This window comes from Rousettus aegyptiacus, unplaced genomic scaffold (genome assembly GCF_014176215.1).
Source record: "Rousettus aegyptiacus isolate mRouAeg1 unplaced genomic scaffold, mRouAeg1.p scaffold_m13_p_2, whole genome shotgun sequence".
Lineage (NCBI taxonomy): Eukaryota > Metazoa > Chordata > Mammalia > Chiroptera > Pteropodidae > Rousettus > Rousettus aegyptiacus.
Window position 1 is genome coordinate 31,939,679 of NW_023416295.1, and position 22,077 is coordinate 31,961,755.

Consider the following 22,077-nt stretch of genomic DNA (forward strand, 5'->3'; position numbering starts at 1 on the left):
AGAGATTCCCAGGAAGAATCATTCCAGAGCAGATTTCGTTCAGAGAGGATATGTGCAGAGAGACCTGGATTGCATTGGTACTCAGATTCCTTTATTTTTAGAATCTATCAGGATAATTAATTTTCTAAGTATTCTTGAAATTTAGCACTGAGATGGAATTTTTTTTTTAATAGAAATTGGTCTCCAGACACTTGTGGATGGTAAATATTAGCTTAAGTTTAAATTATAAAGTATCTAAATTTATCTCAGTGTTAACTTATTTGTGTTTAAATTCTTTCCTTCCTTTTTGAAAACGTCAAACCTTTTCTCTCAGGCTTCTAGCTTCCTCCATTATTCTAGTTTTTCAGTTCATTTAATCTAGTTGCCTCCTCCCAGAAAATATTGATACACTGCTATATAATTTTTTCTCAGAGATATCTAATAAAGTCTCTTGAATTAATAGTTAATAACCAATAGTACAATAATGTGTTACTTCATATAATATTTGCCTGATTCATTCACTTAACATTTAATGATTAGCCACCAGACATCTATGCTATTTGTAAATCTAAATATGCCGTTTTTATGGATTTCAGGAATAGCAAATACACTTTGGAGAAATAATTTGATGGAAATGGGAATTTTTTCTGACTTAACTCATATAATCCATGACCTAACTAAGAATAAGAGAAAAACACTGTTGTTGGCAGTGTAGACAGCTGCAGTAAATAAACTCGTTTCCTGTTTTACCCTAAGTAACCTGCCCTACATGACATTAGATTTCTATAATTTGTATTATAATGAAGAATAAAATAGCATAGAGAAAGATATCTAAATTGAGAGAAAAGATTACTCTAATTCAGTTTTTTTAGCATACATTATAATTCTAAGCCAAGACTGTAACTTTACTTTTGCAGATGACCCTCCATAATATGATTTTTAAAGAGATATGTGTTTATATATTTCTTAGTTGCTATGATCCTGTAAAATCTTGTTTAGAGAAAAAAATAATAATAAATATCAGTGGGGGAACAGCTTATAACTCTGAAAGAATGTTATCCCAGAGTCTTTAACTTGATTGCCTAAAATCTGGCTTGTAGGTCATAGTGGCTTAAGGAGAACTTCTTTAAGTTTAACCAGTGCTCTTAAGCCATTGTGTCTATAATCATTGTAGCTGAAGTACCACATGTACAAAAAGAAACAGCACATGTGTCACAGAAAGTTAAAGAAAACGATCCAGTCCAAAGGACTTTGGTTTTGTCCGAGTTCTCTAGATATTGCTGCTTGCTTTTTAAAAAACACATTTCCTTTTAAAAAACACTGTGGCCTTGTAACACACCTCTTTCTATCACACATCTTTGCCCCAGTACCTGGATTTGCACAGATCTGTTAAAAGTGTGCGATTGAGCTTGAAATTCGTTTGTATGACCCTCCCCCAACCCCCACCCCATGGTACATTTGGAATTTAAATTCAATCTGAAAAAACTCTACTGCTTTATATGCTTAAAAGCTATATAAGAAATTAAGTTTTAATATAGAGTTTTAATAAAAAGGACAAACATCATATCAAAACTGGTATTAACAATAGGTATTATACTACATTTTGGATCACTTTAAAGAGTCATCCAGTAGTTAACAGATATTATATTAAATACTACTAGACCAAAGAAAAATTACGTGTAATCACTGGCCTCACTAGGAGCAGTATGCATAATGGTTAAGCATTCAAACTGCTTTGGTTTGCATCTTGACTCTGTTATTTACCAAGCTGTACTAATTTGGACAAATTACTAAAATTTTTGTGTCTCAATATTGTCACAGGTAAAATGGGACTAAGTACATGTCAAACTTATTGGGCCATTGTAAATGAAAAGTAGAAAAGTGATCAATCTCATTACAGACAGTACAGTTTGATAACAAGCCAATAATTTAGAAGATAATGTGTCTTTGAATGAGCTATTTAAGACACCTTAGAAGTATAAAACAATGACACCTAATTAAATTTACTGTGAAATTTTTCAGGGGTAGCAAAAATTAATTCTGCCCCTTAAATATTTTTCTTCTCATAATATAAAGTCTTAAAGACAATGTAAAATCTCACCTAATAATGCTATATATTAACTCTCAAATATATGCCATATATTAGGTTCTCTAATGTTTCCATTGTTGAGCAAAAAAAGGAAATTGCTTCACACACACACAAAAATACTTATTGCTAAATAAATCAAAATTGAATTTCTTTTAAATGCTGTCATTTTAAAAATACATATTTAAATTTTACTTTGCATCCTAAAAGTTTTTCATCACCACAGCACTTCTACTTCAAATCGGCAACTATGTTTTCTTAATATGCAGTAAAAATTCATTTTGAGTTTCACTTTTTTTATAACTAAAGGTTAATTGGAAATTGCTTTAAACTCTACTCCTTAAGAAATCATTCTCATAAAGAAGACTGGTGTTTGCATACAAATTGTTTTTTTGCATACAAATGAGTACTTGAGGTTGCATTATTTCATGCATAATGTCTATATTAATACAAATAGAAATAGGACAGTGACTGATCCCTATTATTCCAAAAGACCTTTTATTATTTCCTTTTAAAATTATTTTTTTTAAGTACTAACAACAAATTGTGGTATTTGGATGTTTAATTTGAATTTGCTATCTAGACATAGAAAAAAACTTGTGTGCTCATAATTCAACTTCATTACCAAGAAATAACAACTGTATATGAGACATTTAATTGAAAAGACTTCATAATCTGTTTTACCTATAATGAATAATTAGACTTTCTGCATATACACATTAAAACAAAATGAGGGAGGTGCATGTTTTGCTACTTCAGAATATTTTTTGATTTTTGTGGAAATATGACTTAATTGAAATAGAATCACTGGAAAAATATGAGGAAAAATGGACCAATTCAAGAAAAAAGAATAATCAAGTATAGACAAAAAAGAAATATACATGGGTTTTATGAAGCATGGTTGTGTTTAAAATATGTAATTCATTATTAAATATATGGAAATAAATATTTTTGAGTTATTATTTTATAAATGTATGTTTTATTTCTTAAATACTGATTTGCTTTTACTTTGTAACACTTGTGAATTTTAATTTTAGCAATGCTTTAAATAAAATTTGTTATGAAAAACAAAAAAGCAAAGCAACCAAGTAATCTACCTAAATTCAGACCTAAAAGAATAAAGTGAGACGAGACCATAATATTTACTTATTTAACTAAAGGCAAACATTTGCAATAGTGATATAACAATTACAAATCTCTATTTACCATCTAATGTAAAAGATCCTTCATAAATTATAAATTATATAAATTAATATTGATAGATATTAGCACTCTATTGTTATTCTAAAGCTAATCAACAAGGAACAATCAAAGAGACATATAGAAGGTGTAGGGAACGTAATTATTATGTAAGTCATTAGGTGCTCATTGAAAATTAAATTCATATTGTTCTCCTTTTAAGCCATGTAGTTTTTATGCTTTATTAGTCATGTAGGTAAAGAACTACTTAACTAGCTTCCATTCTTCAGACAGTCAAATTCCATAAATCTGTACATTTATTTATAAAAAGAATTCTTTTAGTCTAGTTATGAACTGCTAAAACTCTTCTAGCTCACTACTCCATCCATTCTCTTCTGGCTACTAAATCACATAAAATTGGTGAAAAGGAGATCCAACTGAGGTCAACACTGCCTCTAATTTTCTTCAGGTGGGAGTGAAAAAGTCATACAACCTCTGTTAGAATTGTTCATCACATCTTAAGACTAACAATAAAGAAAATGCTACTATGGACTTAAAAAAATCTATTAAGCAATTTTTGTGTCAAAGGGAGAATGCAAATAAAATTGTGGTATTTCTTAAAACTACTATAGTGACAACACATAATCTTAGGATAAATGAGACAATCAAATACAAACTCTAAGGAAAACTGTAGCTTTAAATAATTAGATAAATGAAAATAAATGTGTTGAAGGAAGTATAAATGCAATATAAAACTTTAGAAAAATAATCAAAGGTTAATTTTCAGGAAACTAAAGAGGAAATAATAGAGCTTAAAACAGGATTTAGTTTTAAAAAAAGCAATACAGAAGCAGATATAATGAATATACAACACAGAAAAACCACTAGCTCACTAAAGGGGGTAGGATGGAGACAAGGAAAGCAGAAATTTATAAGATAAAAAAGAAATGGACAAATATCTATCAAAACAGAAGATATTTTGAATATAATCATGAGATTGTTCACATAACTCTAGTAAAATAAGATTTAGAATCTAAGTTAAATGGATGTTTTCTAACAAAATAAAATTTATCAAAACTGATAACAGTAGAAATAGAAAGTCAAAACACCAATTTTCATAGAGGACAGACTAAAAAATTTAAGGAATCATGCTTGAAAAATTACTACCACTAGAAATTTTATAGGAGTCATCTATCAAACCTTCAAATGATGTATAATTCCAGTATTACTTAAACTATTCAAGAGTATAGGAAAAAAATTCTGACCAGTTTTTACGTAGGTAGTATGACATCAATACCAACATGTAAAAAAAGATTATTTAAAGACAAACCACCCAACAAAAAGGGTAAGAAGAAAAAAAAAAAGAAAGAAAGAAAATTAAACCTAATAATTATTTAACTAAATATAAATAATTATTTATCTTAAAAACATAATTACCTTTGTATATAATTCAAAGACTGTCAACTAAATTTAAAATACATTCTTGATAAAAAATATATAACTTTCAATAACATGGTAAACCATATAAATGTTAGATCAATGCCCGGAGTCATGAAACAAAATAAAACCAAACCCTTAAATAATTCCTGTTAGTGTCAGGAATAAGGCAAGAATATCTACTCTTACAAAGACCAGGAATGAGAGTGTGAAACACATTTTATGGCATGTTCATGCCAAAAACTGTTAACTTGAATGTATGCTTTTAGACATAACTTGCTAAGTTTATATGGCAAGCATCCAGTTAAGAGGAACAATTTAAATGACACAGCGAAAACACTATCAGTCACATTATTTTAAAAGTTGAGATCATGAAAAATAAGTGGGATTATTCTAAATTAAAAGAGATGTTTTAGAAACATCAGAGCCAAAAATAGTATTTTATGGTTATATAAAAAAGTTCTTTTTAGGAGATAAATGGTCCTGATGACTATAATATGCTTTTAATTGGTTCTATATACATGGACAAAATGAATATGAAAAAAATGTTAATAATCTTGATTTAGTTAGCACATGCATAGTTTCATAGTACCAGTTACTCAATTTTACTCTGAAAAATTTTGTAATAAAAAATAGAAAAATAGAAAAATAAAATTAAACTATTATTTGGAATTGGAGAAAATCCTGTTATATGAATTATACTTAAAAAAAAATCTGTTCTATCAACTGCAAACCTGTTATGCCCTGATACATTGCAAAGAGCCCAATAGTTTGGACTGTATATTTCTTCCTAAATATGACTTCTACTGTTTTACTTCAATGATTTTTTTCATTTTATCCTTTCGAGCAAACAAAACACTCCCCAAATCTAAACTTTGTTATATCCTCAGTGGGTATATACTTTTTCTTCATTAATCTTGGAAATTTTTTTATTTTTATTTCTCCATTCTGTGTTCTGTATTGCAATATAGTTTTAAAATGTGTTCGCTTGTTTAGATTTTTGTCTATATTATAAAATTCTTATAGAACAGGAAAGGTATTATTTCTCTCTCATTTTCCTTACATATATGAAACAGTATATGTACACATTCTAAAGAAAATAATACCAAACTCTGGTGACATTAAAGTCAAATCAGTTAATTTTTGTACTACTAGTGGGTTCCAACAATATTCAGAATCATATAGTATTACATCACTTTGGACCACAGTTCTGGGGATTTCCTTAAAACAATAATACAAAATAATGAAAGCTAAATAAAGGAAATTTTATTTTTTGTAGCATTTATATAATAAAAACCTAAAATTTCTAAACATTTAACCTTAAGGGAAGGCTTAAGAAAAGTTATAATCATTGAATATTAGTTTATATATAATAATTCTAAGTTAATAACAGTGAAGCTATAATATAATTAACACTTAACATGTTAAATTAACAAAACATATTATAAAATTGAGTCTACACTGTTGTAAGAAGGGGTTTATATTGAGCTTAAGGGATCAATTTCAAAACAGTAATTATTTTATTATATTTATAAGAATATGTGGTTGATGGTTCATTATTCTAAACATCTATGACTTTCAGAGGGATGATACATATATATCTATATCTGTACCAACACACACACATCCTAAAAGAAAATTGTTAATCAAGTACATTCATTTCAACAACAGTTTTTCACTTTTTATAATGACATATTTAGAGTGTATCTATTCTGGGTGCTACCTGGATTCAAATTTTTGATTCACCAAATAGCTTTGTGGTTTTGAACAGGTAAGTTGCTTAACCACAGATCTCAACTTTTTCTTGTAACACAGAGATAATAATTGTGTGCCTCATAGGTGTCTAGTACTAGGAGAATAAAAGATAATTCTCGTTATTGTTGGGTGCTGTTCTGTTTGTCCTTCTGACCTTGTGTCTGCTAAAATCAACAGTGACATTGGGAGCACACAAGGAAACTGGAATGCATGTATATGAATAGAACATAAAGTAGAGAAGAGGTGCACTATATGTTATTGCAAAACACAGTGCTTCTGTATTAGTCCATGTTCTCCAGAGAAACAGAACCAATAGGTTATATAAAGAGAGATATATAAGGAAATATTTATTAAAGGCATTGACTCATGAGGTTTTGGAGGCCAAGATGTCCCACTATCTACTGTCTACAAAATGGAGGACCAGAGAAGCCAGTGGTATAATTCAGTCTAAATCTGAAGACCTGAGAGGCAGGGGAGCTGATGGTGTAACTCCTCTTCTGAGGCTGAAGGCCTGAGACTCAGCAGCTTTGATGTAGGAGTGCTGGAAGAAACAGATCAAGGAGAGAATTTACCCTTTCTTTTTTAAATTATTTTGTTCCTTTTGAGCCCTCAATGGACTGGATGTTTCCCACCCACATTGGTGAGAGTGGATCTTCTCTACTCCCTCCACTGAATCAAATATTAATCTCTTCCAGAAATTCCCTCCAACACACACCCAGAAATAATGTTTTATCAGTTATTTGGGCTTCCTTCATCCCAGTCAGTTGACATGAAAGTAAACATCACAGTCTCTGAATCAAAGCCACAAATAAATTAGTGGTATCAAGTCTCTGCTTGATTTTAAGAACAGACTACTGATTCTGCTTCATCATTACATTGGATAGTAATAGTGGAACATAGCAATAACAATAATGAACAGGATCAATAGCAAAAGTGGAAGAGTTTTTGATGTATAATCAAGTAACCTCAATGGTTTCAAAGGCCTGAGTAACTGACATGAACAGGAAAAACCAATGCAGGTCACAACAGAGTAAATGGTAGGAGTTTCATAATAATTGAAAAGACTATGGATATATATGGTACCCTTTGGGACCTCTAGAAATTGTTAGCTTAAAAGCTTAACTAGGTTGCATATTTTTCACACTAGAAGTTGGAAGAATGTCAGCAACATATAATGTCTCCACTGTTAATGTAATCTCATTTTTACTTCTCAAGATATAATAGTGTGAAAAATCACACATTACACTCTGACAACAATTATAAAAAGACATACAACATAATTTATGACACAACAGGGATAAATGTTACTCAGCTCTCACGGTGTAGGAAATGTTTTCTACTCTGGGCATATAAATCATGAATAGAATTACCAGTAGAGAGTGATGAGTTTCAGATACTTTTATACTAGAAGTAGTTTTAGGAGTAGAATATACAGAATCGAAAATGTTCTAAGTGCGAAAATTTTTATCATTCTAGAACCCATAATGGAATGCAAAGTCAGAAAGTGAAGGCCAAATCTTAAAATACACTAAATTCTAGAAATATTAGAAAGTCAAGGTAAACTATGACTTCTGGTAGAACAGTATGTGCTTGAGAAATCCAAGATTAAGACGATGGCAGGTACGTTTCATTCTGAAGCCTCTTCTTGTGGCTTGTAGGTCGATGGTCACTCTGTGTTCTCCCATAGCCTCTTCTTTTTTTTTTTTTTGGCAATTGACATGTAATTGACATGCAATATCCTAGTAATTTCAGGTGTGATCATAATGTTTTGATATTTATATGCATTACAAAATGATCTCCATAATAAGTCTAGTTACTATTTGTTATTATGATATAGTTATTACAATATTATTTACTATGTTCCCTATGCTGTACACTACATTCCCATTACTTATTTATTTTATAACTGGAAGTTTGTACTTCTTAATCCCCCTCACCTGTTTCACTTGCCCCTAATCCTTCTCTTCTCTGATAACCACCAATATGTTTCCTATACTTATGAGCCTGATTCTGTTTTGCTTGTTCATTTGTTTTATGTTTTAAATTCTATACCCTGTGACCTCTTCTTCTTTGTGTGTGTGGAGGGAGGCAGGAGGAGGGAGAGATACAGAGAGTGCTCTCTAACATATGTTCTTATAAGGACACTGATCTTATTGGATCAGGGCCCACCACAGCAACTTCTTATAACCTTAATTACTTCCCTAGTCCAAACACAAACATGCCGGGGGTTAGGACTTCAGCATATGAATTGGAGGGAAAGGAACACAAAATTTCAGTCCATAACATATAGCAACACTATACTATCATTTTATTAAAAAATGTCTTTATTGACATTTACTTCTGATAAATAATTTTAGTCTGGTGAGATACTTCTGCAATTTTATAACGAATGTGAACAGCAAGATTTATTAATCTTGAGCATTTGATTTATAGCCCAAAATAATTGACTAATAAAACTAGTATGCTCAAGTTTTATGCTATTTAATATCTATTATTTTAGGAAGTACTAATCTAGCCAAAACTTAAAAAAAACCTATATTTTACTTTTTTTTTGTTCTCTCTGTTCAGAAATCCATTGACCCAACAACTTTAACCACTCATCTGATTGAGTATACAGCAACAGAAATAGTTCATGCCAAACTCTTTAAAATAGCAAAAGAAGATATGAAATTGTAATAGCTTAATGCATTAGCATAGTGCAGACTGTAACTCCATAGAATGCAAAGACCATCCCAGGATTGGCTTTTACATGCTGAAATAAATATGTCCTTACTTTTCCTCCTAAGTTACTGTACAGTAGTTTTACCTGCTGAGAAGTTGAATTTTATGAGAGTTTGTTGAAATAAACCCTGAAGTATTTCAGGCAAGAACTTTAGGGATTGTTATATTTCCTATCTTTACTTGTGTTAAAAGCATAATAAAGACAAATCTCAGTATGGTGGACACATGCTGGGCTATGAATGGCTATTGGGAACTGTTTATTTTTATGAACATGAAGAATTTTCACATAAACTCTATATCATTTATAGTGTTATATATATATATATATATATATATATATATATATATATATATATATATATAAACTAAAATGCAGGGTACTTGACACTAAAAATAATTACTTACCAGCTATGTGGTCTATTGGATATGTTTAAATATTTCTTCCCAGGAGATAAAAGAATGGTAATAGAGTCATCAGCAGTAATATTAAATAGTCTTGGGTATGATTATTGTAGAATTTACTCAATCTCCCATAAATATTTAGATATATGTAGTTATATGGAACTAAATATAGGTGTAGCTTGAGATATAAATATAAGCTTAGATACATTTTAAATTATAGATGTATTTAAGATTATATAGTCTATTAATATATTATGATTATATATTCTGTATAATAAACATTATAATAGTCATGTATATAGAGATTTCACAGTTGTTATGAATAAAATGAGATTAAAAGAAATAATGCTTGTAGAGTACTTATCTCTGAATTTACAGGTAGTAAATGATCAAAATATAACAGTAGAATTAGAATTTTTTCATACCGACATCATTTTATATGAAGTATGCACTTATTAAAATTTTAATCCAAACCATCATTGTTTATTTTCTCAAAGATTTGAAGAAAAAAAGGTAGGTTATAAAATGATTGGTCTCCTTCTGTGCCAACAGTCAGTGTGCTGGACAAGGCACTCTCCTGTGGTCTTGAGGCTGATGGAGCCATTCTGCCATCTACAATTACAAATGTTCCTATGTATAAATGGCCACAGCCAGATTTGCTGTTTGGACAAATTCCATTTGACCTTCCAATCAACTATATTCAAAGTGGAAAGTGAATTAAAGATAACATCATTACTAAGCAGTCTACACATCCTGGTCTCATTTTCTTCAGGCGACAGTGCTGCCGTTGTTTCTATGTCACACTTAGAGATGTAACCCATACCTTTCATTACCCACCTCTCTTCTTTATAACAATAACAAAACATTCGTTTTAAAGCCTTTCCCTATGTGTATTTTCAAGTCTGAGAAATCATCCTTTAGTCTGCCTAACATGGACAGGGGTATATTTGGGAAACTTTATGGATAGCCACATACAATCTTGCATCTTTGTTAAAGGCAAGAAGATTTGCTAATTGCTTAGTATTAAAATCCCCCTCTCTTGCTCTGTCTCTCTTTTAATAGAACTCTAATGTGTCACTTCAAAGAAATAGCTCTATATTTCTGTAGAAAGTTGAAATAATATCTCGATTGTTTATATATATTTAATAAAGCTATAAAATTATTGCTAGAGTACCATATGCCTGATTTAAAAAATAGCATTAATTCATAATACTAATGCAAAATGTTGGACATTAAATTTTAATGGGATATTAATATAATTCATAGTATTTTAGGCTAGATAAATTTGTCAAATAATTTTTGGATTAGGAATATTTATTTTATTGTTTGTTTTAATTTCTAATGCACTCCGATCTCATTTTGTAAAAGGTAATAAAATTAATTATTAAGGTAAATTGAATTGAAAAAATAAAAATTCTACTTTAATTATTAGGCAACAGGTATAAAATTATATACTTATAAAATCTGTACATTATAGAGATATAATTAGAGCAAACAGGAAAGAACAAAATTAGTATAAAACTCTACATATTGTTCATACTGTGCATATAGATATTTAATAAAGAGTTTTATTAACATACTCATATATTTTGTCATTCTGTAATTGTATCTAAATAAAAAGTTTAAGGGGGAATAGCAAGTCTCTATTTAAATACCTATGTGCACTCCTTAAACAAACATTGAGGATAGCTTAATTTTAAGTGCTGTGATAAATAAGCTTGTTGTTTCTTGGTTAACTATCCTTCTTAATTTGGATTGATAACATTAATCATAAGGAATAATGTATATGTTATTTACATATATTATTTAATAATATTTATGGTAGAAACATAAGCAATTTCAGCAAAATCCAGTTATTCGTTAGCATCTTTTTTCTAAAATGGAGCAAGAAATACTGATTTTTCATAACGCATCTTAAATCATTTACTAATAGCATATTCCCCCCAAAATTATCTTGTTAATTTATAGTTAAACTTAACTTCAAATGAGAGAAATAAATACTGGATCTATGAAACTTCTATATATTGGTCTTTTGAGGAAAAATAAAAATGTGTTTTAAGGAATTTAGTAATAATGTTTTGCAGATTAAGAACATGCTCTACTTCATTTATATTTTTTGTTAAATTATAGAACATGACAGTGTTCTGCCAAAACTCTATTATTCCTTAAATAAAAGTTTACAGATCATTAAAACCATAAATGACAAAACAGGATACATTCATTCAAAGAACAGAAGCCACATGATTGTCAATGGCAGGTAAAACAAGAGAATATTAGAATAGAGTTTCTGCAGAAGAAAATAATGAACCAGTTATATTACAACACTTAGAAGTTGTGAATTGGACTGAGAGACCACGTTAGCCACATCTGTAGATTCAGCAAGCTACAAAGAAAAACACTTTGCTAGCTTTATTTCTTACACAAATGGTCTTCTGTATTGCTGGTCAGTTCTTGTATAATTTGAGCTTCATTGTCCTTAGAAAGTAGTGGAGTTCCATATTTTGTCTCAGTATCTCCTAACATTTTAAGTAAACATCTGTGGTGCAGGTGCCCACTTATATTTTCACAGGCTGGTGAAGTGCTTTGCATGTATACAACTGTAAGCATTTAAATTTAAAACTAGTTAATAATTTTTTATTGCTTTGTTTTGAAGTTTTTTAAATTTATTTTTAATTATGCTTAGCATAAAATATTATATCAGTATCAGGTGTACAACATAGTGATTAGGCATTTATATACCTTACAAAGTGATCACTACAATAAGTCTAGTACCGTTCTGGGACCATACACAGTTATTACAATGTCATTGACTATATTCCCTCTGCTGTACTTTACATCTTTGTGACCAATTTTATAATTGGAAGTTTGTACTTTTTAATCTCCTTTACCTTTTTACCTATCTCCTCAACCCTCTTCTATCTGCCAACTATCAGTTTACTCTTCTATGGGTTTGCTTGTGTTTTGTTTGTTTCTTTATTTTGTTGTTGTTTTAGATTCCACATATAAGTGAAATCATATAGTATGTGTCTTTCTCAGTATGACTTATTTCACTTAGCATAACACTCTCTAGATATATCCATGTTGTTGCAAATGGCAAGGTTTTATTTCTTTTATAGCTAAGTAATATTCCTCTGTGTGTGTGTGTATGTGTGCATGTATGTGTATCACATCTTCTTTATCTATTTATCTATTGATGAACACGTTTTTTCCATATCTTTACTATTGTAAATAACACTGCAATGAACATAGGGTGCATACATCTTTTCAAATCAGTAGTTTTGATTTCTTTAGATAAATGCTCAAGAGTGGTATTGCTGGTAATGTACTTCCATTTTTAATTTAATTCTTCATGATTTATCTCTAAATGCTGCTAAAGTTTCAATGGTTTTGTTACTTCATTAGCTAGTATATGTCTGTAAGAAAACATACTGGTTTTAGCACTTGTGACAAAACTAAACAACATAAATACTCGTGTTCTGGTTGAAACTAGTATGTATTAGTCTTCATATTTTTAAAATCACTCTCATCATCATCCTTTGGTTTTACTGTGACTGTCACACTCAAAAAAATTTGTGTCTTTTTTTCTTGTATCTTTTGACAAAAATACCAATGGATTGTAGTTTGCCTTTTTTAAGTTAAAATGTAACAAGTATTTTACTTACCTGAATCATCTACTAAATTTTAACTCTAAATAAAATTTCTAAATTTAGAATGATTGTAATGGTGTCAATATAACAAATTACATTAAAAATAAGTACCTGTCCTCCCTTTTCACATGCTTTGGCGATACAGCTGACTACCTTTAAAATAATTAGTGTCGTACTGTAATCCTACTACTTCTGACCAGTATGCAGATTGCCCTACGTTTGATTACCATAAAAATTCAAAACCTAGACTGACCTATACACTAATCAATGCCCTGGCAACGTCAAATTGCTATCAGAATTTATAACATGTACTTTCAATGTCTGGGCTTATGTTGTCATTGAGAAGATAAAAAAATAAGGGGGAGGGAGTTCGTGAATCAGCACCTACCCACAGATACCACGCTTTTTGTAGAGCTGTCTTAGATGATTCTAAGATAATTTCCTGGCAACACCCAGAAAACCCTTCTAGAATAACTGGATAATATCCTGGAATTGTCATATTGCTATAAAAATTGCAAAACATTCATTCTCAAATTTTGTATTTATTTCGTCATAGATATGAACAAAAGCAGTTCATGAATCAGTACAGCACAGTAGATACTTTCGTAGTACTATTCCAGGAATCTTTTAGGCAAAATTTTACTTAATAAACCCAAATTCCCATATATTTAATGCATTATTGTCTCTCTTATTTTTTTTTTGTCTTTATGATTTTAGCTTGTAAGTTTATGTTTATGATCCACCTCCAATTAATTTTTGAGTATGGTGTGAGGTATCCTGTGGTTATCTGGATTTTCAGAAATTTTTGGAAAGACTTTCTCTATTAGATGGTTTTGACACCATTATCCAAAGGCAAATGGCCTTATAAATGTGGTTTTATTTCTGGTCTGTGTAGGCAATCCTTATGTCACTGTCATGCTATCTTGATTACTATAGCTTTACTCTAGTCCTTGAGCCAAGATAATGTAAACTGCACAATGTTTTCCTTCTTTATCAAGATTGTCCTAGATATTAAAATCTTTATATTTTCATATAAATATTATAATCATTTTAGGAATACAGTGAGTCTTTAGGTTATCTGGAGAAGAACTGACATCTTAACAATATTGAGCATTTCAGTTCAAGAAAAGGGGGATTCTGTGTTTACACTGGTCTTTTAAATCTGTCATAGCAATATATTGAGGTGTTTAGTGTTATGTTGTTGTGAGCATGTTTCTATTTATGTTTGTAAGCATAGCTTTCATGGGTCCTTTAAAATGTATGTCTGTTAATTCAAACATGCGTCGTCCTGAGGCTCATTGTCTTTTCCTTAAGCATGGCCACACTTTGTGTTCTTTCTATGAGTTCTTCTGGGTTTTATTTAAGATATCTTGACTTTTATTGTAGAAACTCTGGATTTATCATATTTTTGGAAGGCTATTGATTACTTTTTAAATAGGTAACTAACTTGCTTTGGCTCAAATTGCAATTTCCGTGTGTTATTTGGTAGCTAAAAATCTCAGTTTATTTTGTCTTTATCTGGGTTCTGTCTATAAATGCATGAGTTGATGTTACTCAAATATATCTTCTCTTCTTGGTATCCCACCTCATTCTCTAGCAGATATGGTTTCTCCAACTCTATGCACTGCTTCTCTACAGAAGGAAGACTGCAGATTTTCTGTTGAAATTTTAATCTTATGCTGTGCTAACTGGGCCTTTTTTTTTTTTTTCAATCAAAAAGCAATGTTAAGAAGTCAGCCTGTGCTGATTATTCTCTTCCAAAGTTGGTCTCTTATTTTCGTTTAGTCTCCTGTGACTTCAGGATTTTTTTTTCCTTTAAAAGAATTTTTATCTCTGTCCAGAATTTGGAGTTATCTGTGAACCAGTAGGATCAACAAAAATTTATTCAGCCATATTGGAAGTTAATTCACAGATGGAAATTTAGCCCAAAATTTAACTCGGAAATAAATTGCTTATGTATTTCATTTTTGTGGTATATAGGAAAGTCTCACCTTTTGAATGTTTTCTAATATTTTTCACTACTATTAAGTAAATAGAAATATATTAAGAAAAAAATCAGTGCTAGAAAAAACATACAAAAAAACAAATTTAAAAAAAATAATTCTATAGCTTTTATCTTGTAAGATACTTGAAATGTTACAAAGACACAGGATTTAAATTAAAAAGAATGACCTTTCAAAATTATTGAATGAGTAAATAAATTGTCCACATCTGATGACTTTACTCATCTTTATATATCACAGCAGAACGTTATTAATAAAGGCTTTATGTCAGTACTGCAAGCAGCACTGCTTCTTTTATGAGACTCCAACTATTCGGGGATTACTAAGATATTTTTAAAGTTTAATATTTTTATATTAATTCTTCCTCTGTATAAAGAACACACTTTGAAACATTTTTTTTTGTAATCAAATAGACATGCTTTCAAATCTCAGCTCAGTCATTTACAATCTGTAAGAACTTTGACTATAGCTTTAATCCTCAATCATAAAATTGTGCACAAAAGTGTATAATACACTTTTTACTGTGCACGAGAGTAGAATTTAGTCAAATATCATATTGATGTTACAGTATTCATATCACCCTCTGGCCTCATTTATCCAAAAACCTAAAAACATTGAGAATGTAGTTTAAATTATATCTCCTTGAAATTATTCAATCATTTACCTTTAAATATTATAATTATACCAGTAAAAAGTAAACAATGCCCTAAATATACTCTCATTTACAGAGTTATAGATTGCCGATGATGGCAAGCATATCTAATTTTTTCAAAATATCTTCTATTAATTAGATAAATTTTGTTAGAAATTTAGAAATAATGAATTTTTTAAATTTCAGCATGTATAAATCATATACAAAGTGTAAGCAAAAGTATCTGTGTCTGCCATAAAAATAAAGCAAGCTATCCCTCTCTCTTTTTAAAAACGGAAAATACTGAGGATTCCAGAAAGAAAACTCACTGATTGATTTTAAATTTCGAGGACTATATAAGGTATCTTTAAAACAAAACGTTCTTTGGGGTGGGGGGAGTGTCTATGGATGTTTTAATTAGGGAGAAAAAGGCTCAGTAATTGCAAATATCTATGGATTCTGTCTGTATATAATGATGATATATTTATGTCCAGTGTTTATCTAAAAACGAGGCTTTTTTCCCTCTGGAACTTATATTTTAATTGTCTCTAAAAAACAATTTATTGTGAATAGTCGGTCAGATTCTTAATTACAGTATAGCAATGCTAACAAGTATTATGGGTAATGAATGCTAAATTAACCCAAGTGGTTAATTTTATTAAAATGTTGTGTATTTATTTTTCTTAAAGATTTGCACTTCAGAGAAACTTGTCTATTTAGTCGCTGGAGCTAATAATATGGCAAATATAATTAAAACTACCCTCTAATAAGTGTTCTAATGCCTGCTGTTTTGCATTTAATTTTACCAGTTATGCCTCTGGTTAAATAACCTACTACTCATTTAGCTTAAAGATACATTATACTGTGGTGCTTGTAATGTGGGTCAGGTGCCACAGCGGTGGCTATTTTTGTTAGGTTAGCATATTTGAACACTTTTGACTTCCAAATGGTTAAGAAAATATAAAAAGTAGTTAACACATTTTTATCCAAAGGTATGCAACAAAACAGCAAGGTACTGAGGCTTACACAATTTCTATTTTTCTCTTGTACAACCCACTATTATTATTTCTGCACAAGAATATCATTACCAAACATTAAATAAATGATATTTAAAAAGATTAAGTAGGAATAATATGAAACTTTAAAGCTAAATGAAATTTGGTTTGAAAAATTTTTTAACTGTCTTCTTAATTATATTCACCCAAATGAGGAATATGTAATTATGAAGATTTTCAGTGTTTCTTCTCTATTTTCTCTTTTTTCTTTACTGCATTCTCTACCTGTTATTTTTCCTGCTCTTTTATCCATTTTTCTGCTTCTCTCTTGCCTTTCCTCTCCACATTTTCTCCTGGGTTCCCATCATATTTTTTGCTACTTCATCTCTTCTGTCAATCAGCTAAACATTTGGAGTTGAAGCTAACAAATAGAATAAGAAGGACAGAGAGGTAAAGAAATTAATGTTGTACATATGAAAATACACAAAAATAGCCAACTTGAATTTTTTCTTCTGTGTATGTGTCTATGTGTGTGTCTCTGCTATACGACATGATATTTAGCATCAAAGGCATGGGGAAGAACCTGGAGATACAGGCTACAAATATTTGAAGACCAGTGCAGAGAATTTATGTAACACCCATAGTAGGAGTGTTTGTAAACTTTACTATTATATCGATTCTTTAGCTTTAATTCTAAAATCAATTCTGGCATTACTAAAAAGTCACAAGCCTTCATATGGATATTTTCATTAAAACATGCTATATTATAACAATCTTTTTTTTTTCATAGAGAGCAAAGGACAGGTAATAACACCTATTTTTATTTTGTTTTTAAAGGTCCCCTCTCCTATACTAGTATTAATAATTCAGACCTATAGAAACAAGTCTAACTCTGCAAAGCCAGGAAGACAATCAAAATGAATATTTTTCTTGTTGGCAGTGACAAAAATCCAAGGAAACATTAATTTCTAAACTTGAACCCTCTCATTCTCTGGTGACATATGAACAGATTATCAATTCAGTCAATATGACAGCTGCCTTCTTAATTGGAGGATGTGCTGTGAAAATGTCAGGAAGAATTTGCTGCCTTAGCAATAACACAAAAAATTTTCTTCTGTTGTGTATATACCTCATCATTAATTACCCCAAAAGCAAGATTCTAACAAGTATACCTTTCATAAACCTTTTTATAGGAAGACAAAAAAGAAAAAAAAAAAGCTTTTTAATCCTTTACTAAAAGAAAAAATGTAGTAAATAAAGCAGGAATTATTTTTCTCAAATTCCAGAAATGTCTTTATGTATTTGCTGCTAGAAAGAGTATCTACATTTTATATAAGCATACATGGCAGACTCCTCCACTTTTTTTTTTTTCACTTGATGAGATAACATGCCAGCTAATGGAATAATTACTTTAAAAGTAACTTTTTCTACAAAACAGATTTGTGAATTTTCAAAAAGTCTGATAATAAATGTAAACAAATCACTCTCTTCAGATTAGTTCAATTTTATCAATGGGAAGTAGGCATACTAGATGAATGTGAAAATATTATTTTTGTTATTATTTTTATTGCTGTGGGCATAAGTGAATCATTTGTTAATCTAAGAGAATTTATATGAGATTTAAATTTATATGAAGAAATCAACTAAAACATAAATAATTATGGCCATAACACTTCTAAGTAATCGGGTTCTAATAGTCTTTTAAATAATAAGTGAAAACAAAAATTGTTTAGTTATATTTGTATATAGGAACCTAAATAAAAACAATTATTAATAATAGTATCGAGAAGAGAAAGCATTCAGTGTTTATAATGAGATTATTTCACTGGGCTTTAGTCATGCCTGTATATCTATAAATTAGCTACCTCTATTACCCATATCTTCAAAGGCTTAGAATAACCTCCACAGAGTAACTTTTTGGGGTACTCTTTCTCATGCAGTCACTGCTCTCCTCCAGCATGTTCAGTAGCACTTTACATGATTTGGTTTCTGGCAGCCTGGCTACATTCCCACAGCTGTCAAGTCTCCAAAGATAGCTGGTTTTTGAGAAAAAGGAGTTTGCATAACTTATTAAATATATATTTCTCAGGATTCTACAATCTTTACCCTCAAGTTTAAAAGATTAACAAAAGGTCAGATATGAAGCTAATAATAATTGTAACATCTAAATGATTTTATAAAGGCATATTTTAAGAAAATTATATGATAAGATTTCAGTTAGAGCAAAATATGACACATCCATAAATTGTTCTCTGCATATTTTTTTGTGAAGGTTATAGTTCCTATTGAGAATATTGTTCATTATGGTATTCAGTGTATCTTCCGGAGTCCTCAAAAAAATTTAGTCAGGAAAAGCTTTTTTTCTTTAATACTAAAAAGGTAAGAAAATCTTGTATTAAGGCCACAAGAGTCATGTTGTTCTTTCTAGTCCTCCTTTTGCCTTATTTTAAATTTCAAATATAGAATTTTTCTCATTCACTCATATTATATTGCTATGTATTATACCATTTTATTATTCAATGTGTCTTCTATAGTCCTCAAAGAAATTTAGTTCAGAAAAAAAAAAAAAAAAAAAAACCTTGAATTTCTTTTGATTTTAGAAGACCACCTGTGTGGATATATTTGTTATACATTTGTCCAAACCCATAGAATGTATAACACCAAGAGTGAATAGTATGGACTTTGGGCAATAATGATGTGTCAGTATAGGGTCACTGATTGTAACAAATGTACCACTCTGGTAGAGGATGTCAATAATGCAGGAGGTTCTGCACGTCTGAGGTCAGGAGAATATAGGAGCTACTTCGACACCTTCCCCTCAACTTTACTGTGAACCTAAAACAGCTCCTAAAAAAAAAATCTACTAAAGAGTACCTGAGTCATTTAGTCCTCTTTATTTCTGATCTGCCCTATTATAAATCTTGGCTATAAATATTGTCTTCAGTAGATTTGGCTTTGCTCAACCAGTATTTTAAAATATTGTAAAATATTTCGAATAGATAGAAATCTTTAAGAGCATATAATGAATATTAATATACCAATGACCAACTTTGTAAAATTAATATTTGACTTTTAAACTTAAATTTTATTTATTTCAGGAAAAATATTTCCTATTCGGTTCATCCCCTAGGTGTGCCCCTCTAATGACATTTTTCTCCCACGAGAGTAACCACTTGTCTGAAGTGTGTGTTTACCATTCTAAATCATATTGTTATGCTTTTATTTCTTATAACATATCAATGAAACCTGTAGAATTTTTTCAATTTTTAAATTATTTTCTAGGTTCATTAATTTATTTATAGATTTATAGATTTTTATGGGAATATTCTCACACTTACAGTACAAATCTTAGTACCCATGCATACCCATTCACATATAGCTCATTTTTATTCTTCGAAATAGTTTCTAGTGTTCTTCAAAAAAATTTTGCATATCTTTTGTCCTTTTGTTCCTGGATAATTTATGGAATTGCTCTGGTAATGATATGTATAATATTTTTTCCTATTATATTTTCTAAATGTGTAACTTTGGTGCAAACATAGGATCACTGCAACAGACTAAGTCCACCCAATTTAAATGTAAAATGAGTTTTAGAATAAAACTTAATCTTCTAGATTTAACCTGTCAGTGTTCTATTTGCTGTGGCATTTTGCTTAAGTATTTATAATTTTAAGGAAGTTCTCTTTCATTTTTAGATTATTAAAAGTTGTTTTATTTTAAACACATGAACTAAATTCAATTTTATCAAAATTTTTTCTGTACACATCAATATTATCTTTGCCATCATATATATATTTAAAATATTCTTCATTCTGATATAAACTATATTCAGTATTTACTTTTAAAAAAAAACTGCTCTATTTGTATTATTTAACCATTTACATTTATATATGAGGTTGTATTAAGTCTCTTGTGCTTCTTTCCCATGCTGAGTATTGATATCAACATTTACTCATCCTCCAAAGAAATAAGATGGATAGTTTTCCTTGGGTATAGAATTTTATTCTGTATTTAATGCTCATTGATGTAATCAGATTTTATCTTTTTTCAATTTTTTTAATTTCTATTTTCTAGAATTCAAAAATATTTTACATTAAAAAATCACTGGCATAGAGCTGTTCACTGTATTATTTAACAATCACCTTTGCCTTTCTTAAGATTGTTTATTTGATCATTCTCTAAACACCTTTTTCTCGATAAGATCTATTAAGGATGTGAAAGGATACACAGAATGATGTTGAGTGATGAAAGAAAGGCTAAAAGTTACCCTATATACGTAAAGTGTGCAGTAACTTAACTGCGTGAAAGGATACTCCAGATTTAGCAAAAATTTCTGCTTCAGAGAAACAAACACATCTTGATAAAATTCCCCATGAAGAGCCCCAGTAGCTTAATCCTGCTGAGGATCACATAGGGTTTTTTCATTTATTGTCTTGAGGTTTCTCTTATCCTTGTGATCCATCCAATTACTTTTAAAGTTTTGGCTGTATCTGTATTGCCAAGTGCAGGCAAGAAATTCAGCATGTTCCTGAGTGCTTAGGCAGAGACGAAGTGTGGGGAACAAAAATCAATTTTTCGTGATTGTATCCTTACAGAAGTCCCAACTTTATGTGTTATTGATTTCTTCTGCTTCTAATTATTAATTTCTACTTTTTATCTTAATATTTATTTCTTTTTAAACTTTTTAGGTTTAATCATTTGCTTTATGTCTAACTTCTTAGGTTTAACTATAAACACAATTTATTTTCAACGTTTTATGTTTAAAATTTTCTTTTCATGCCCATAACTGCCTTCTCTTGTTCAAATGGATTGGTTAATAATGCCACTACAATGTTATATAGTCATGGAGTTAGTGAACATTCTTAAGAACCACATGACAAGAACCACAAGACACAAGAACCACATGACACATGAGCTTAATTAAAGGGAGTGCACTGGCCAAATTTGGCATAACTTGAGCATCAATATAGTAACAATAGTAATGAATTATATTAAATAGTAAAGAGAATTTTGGAGTACATGACTTGAAAAAATAGAAAGCAGAAAAAACTTCTTTATAATAGGTCACATAATAAATGTAAAAATAATGATAAAATTGGAAAAATCTTATTTTTCAACTCCTCAGAGAATCATTGATTTAAACAAATATCACTAATGGGTACCATTGGATGAAGGCTGTTAGTGTACAGGATGTTATATTCTAAAATTATTAGCCTTTAGTGTGACCTACGTATTGGAATTT